Genomic DNA, 3,991 nt, shown 5'->3' with positions numbered 1-3,991 from the left:
AGTACTCTAAATCAAATTTTACACATTCTCTTGTGTATATATCACTACATTATTTAAAATTTTCAAATAAAGTGACACAATATGCACCGTTAAATATAACAAAATAAAATTTTAACCGTAAAATAAAAGCTCTCCCTTTTACTTATTCCATATGTACAGTTGTTTCAATATATATATATATGTATGTATTTTTTTTTTTTTTTAAAAAAAGGAAAAATTCTAATTTGAAAAGTTAACTTAAAACATAAATAAAAAGATTAACTTAAAACATACTAAACAAAATAAAAAGGCTAAACTATGGGGTGCCTCCCATGAGCACTAAGTTTAACGTCTTCAGCCAGATGGTGGTCCCTGCTCACTGTTGTCCAAAAGAAGATGCTCCTGCAGATGGTGGTGGTAACCGGCTGAGAATGGACTGCATCAATTCTTCTAAGGTGTCTAGGCATTTGTCCATCAATTCTTTATTTTCCTGAGCCTCCTTTCTTTGGCCAGCAACTCTCTTCGAAGGCCCGCTATTTCTTCACTAACTGAGCAGTTTTGTGCTTCATAAAAAATTGTCGGGGCCTCCTCCTCAGCCGCCTCTGGCCCAACTACAGGTTCATCTTCGACCATCGACTCGGCCTCATTCTCTTCTGCACCAGCTGTTGGTGCTGGAGGTACCGAGGCATGTGGGAGCAGCTCTTGTTCCATTGGCGAATGCCAAATATGGGAGTAGTAGTGACTGGCTCATCAACTGCGGTACCCTTGATGCCTTTCTTCTGGAGGATGTAGGAGATTAAGTATGGGAAAGGCAACCCCCATGAATGTGTGGACTCCGCTCCTCCAACGTGCACCCCATTCCAAAATTTGTGAATTTGGTTCCAAATTATGTCGGGAATGGAGTACCAAGCATCTTTATGGAAGGCGTAGAGTGTTTGAAGAAATTGATCCCGCCTCTGAGTTTTGTGCCCTAAGGGACAAGCATTACGGTGTAATACGGAGTCCACAAACCAAAGCCGTTGAGGTAGCTTGGATCGGCTACCGGCATTATGTTGGGCATCGGCATATAACCCTTCACACATGTCCTCAATTATTTCCGCCATGTAGAATCTGGGCTATTGCTCAGCAAGTTGTGCGGCCTCTGGAGGGTGCTCATCATTGCATTGAAGGGCAGTAACAATGTCGGCCTGTGTTACGTTAATAGCTTTGCCTTGGACTTTGGAAGAGAGTGCAGCCAGCCTGTTGCAGTCATGAGACAGGTGGGCATAAAACTCGATCACCAATTTTCTGTAAGCAGTGGGGGTGACCGGTTTGAAAAGCTTCTTGAGCCCCCATCGCTTGAACTCGGCGACTGCCCATTGAGTTGCCTCAAGATTTTGAAAGTCTTCACGAATGGCGAAGGTGGTCTCAAATAGCAGCTCCCGCTCCTCAAAAGTGGGCGGGGGAGAAATGGCTTGGGTATCGGACCCTTGGGAGGACGAAGCTCAAGTTCTTGGCATGATGAGCTTGATTGGGGACTTTTGTCGAACACCTGGTGTGCACTAGAGATAGCCAAAATTGCAAAACAAAGCAACTCCGCTCAAAACCCCCTGCAAAAACACCAAAATCCAACCACAAGAAAGCAATGTGGGTGGATGAACACACACAATTGCAGAAATATGAGAAGAAAAAAAAAAGGTTGGGGAAGTGATTGGCGTTGGGGTGTTGATGGGAATGGGAAACGGGGAGTAAAGTAGAGGTGGTGAAAAGTTGGTGGTATGATTGTCGGACAAGAGAATCGTGTGGTGGCTATGTGCTAGAGGTGGTGAAAAACGGTGAAGGAGTGGAGGGAGTCAGGGTGTGCCGGAGGTGGGTGCTTGGAGAAGTGTACGGCGCAGGGAAGAAAAATATGTGGGGTGTGGGGGAAAGTGACCTAAAATAGGTCACGTGGTGTGCTGTCCGAGTGCGCTCGATCGCACACATGGTGAGATCGATCGCATTCGGCCAAGGGTGTACGTGGTGTGGGTGATGTGCGCTCGAGCGCACCCAAGGTGCATTCGATCGCATACTTCTTGCGATCGATCGTAGAAACAGAATGTAATATATATATATATTTTTTAATTTTTATTGCATAATGTACAACAACTTCAATAGTGATACAATCAAATGATCAAGCGAACTTTATACGATTGTAGGTTCGACCAATCGTCCAATCGATCATAGTACATTAGTCTCATATATCGTGTTAGGATCAAATAATCAATTGAACTTGAGACATTGAAAGATTGATTGAATGTGCGATCAATCGCCGTGCATGAATTAGTCGAATCAATTGTGATAAAATCGTAGTATCGATCTACTCTAATCGATCCTAGTGAATTAGTTTGATTGATCGCGATAGGATCAAGTGACAATCAAAATTGAAACAATTGAAATTAAAGGTTCGTTCAAACATCCGTTTGATCATAGTACATTTGTTCAATCGATCATGATAAGATCAAATGATCGATCAAACTTGAAATAATTGAAATTGAAGGTTTGATCGAATATCCGATCAATCATAATGAATTAGTTCGATTGATCGTGATAAGATCAAATGATTGAAACAATTGAAATTGAATGTTTGATCAGACATCCGATTGGTCCTACCTGGTGCATTCGTTCGATCGATCGTGATAAGATCAAATGATCGAACAAAATTCAAACAAATTAAATGTTCGATCGAACATTGAATTGAACTCTAAGCATTTTATATTATATTAGTGCATTACTTAAATTGATCAGGATACAATCAATAAAACTTGACATGATTGAAGGTTCAATCAAACATCTGATAAAATCAATTCCGATCGATACTATTACATATTAGTCTGATCGATCGTAATGGGATCAAATGTTCGATTAAACATCCGATCGATCATAATGAATTAGTTCGATTGATCGTGATATGATTAAATGATCAATCAAACATCCGATCGATCCTAATGAATTAGATCGATTGATCGCGATAGGATCAATCGTTTGATCAAACATCTGATCGATCATAATGAATTAGTTCGATTGATCGTGATAGAATCAAATGTCCAATCGATCCTACTGAATTAGTTCGATTGATATCATGTACGTAACGAATAACCTCTAATAGGGACATCAATATTGATAGGAGTTGATGCGGGAAAGTACTCGATGTTCAGAGTGATTTCAAAAAGGTGTGGAAGAATTCATGGGAATGGCAGTTAAATCAGTTGATTCACGTGATATGATAAAGTGTCCATGCGGTGATTGTGCAAATCGATATTATTGTCATATTAGCGAGGTGAAGGGTCATTTGTATATGAATGGATTTACTCTGACATACACTCGATGGATATTTCACGGGGAAGAAGATCATTTTAGGGTAAACACTTCTACAAACATGCACACACATACAAGTGAAATGATGGAGGAGGTTGATGCGGTTGAAGAATTGTTAGACGATGTATGTATGGGGACATTTGTTGATGTTAACATCGGAGAATCTTCTACTTCATAGGGCCCCACAACTGGTGATCACGAACAAACAAGCTCCTTCTACCAATTATGGGAAGATGGTTTACGAGAACTTTATCCAGGCTGCAAGAAATTTACACAAATTGCTTTTGTACTGAAGATACTTCATATAAATGCGTTCTGCAACATGAGTAATAAGGCATTTGATATTATGATTGACTTGATAAAGACGGCCCTCCCAGATGGAGAGACATTGCCACGCTCGTATAGAGAAGCAATACAGTTTAGGAGAACACTTGGGATTCGGTTACGATAAGATACACGCATGCAAGAATGGTTGTGTGCTTTTTTTGGAAAGAGCATGCAAACAAAGTGGTATGCCCAAAGTGCAACAATTCAAGATGGATTGATGGCAAAAGCAGAAAAAGTAATATTCTTCAAAAGGTCTTACGGTATTTCCCAATAAAATCAAGGTTACAACAGTTATTTATGACAAAAGAAATGGCCAAGGAAATGCGGTGGCACAAAGAAGGTCGAGAAGATG

Source organism: Corylus avellana, chromosome ca2 (assembly GCF_901000735.1).
Source record: "Corylus avellana chromosome ca2, CavTom2PMs-1.0".
NCBI classification, from domain to species: domain Eukaryota; kingdom Viridiplantae; phylum Streptophyta; class Magnoliopsida; order Fagales; family Betulaceae; genus Corylus; species Corylus avellana.
The sequence above is the reverse complement of the archived record's forward strand: the minus strand, read 5'-3'. Positions refer to the sequence as shown.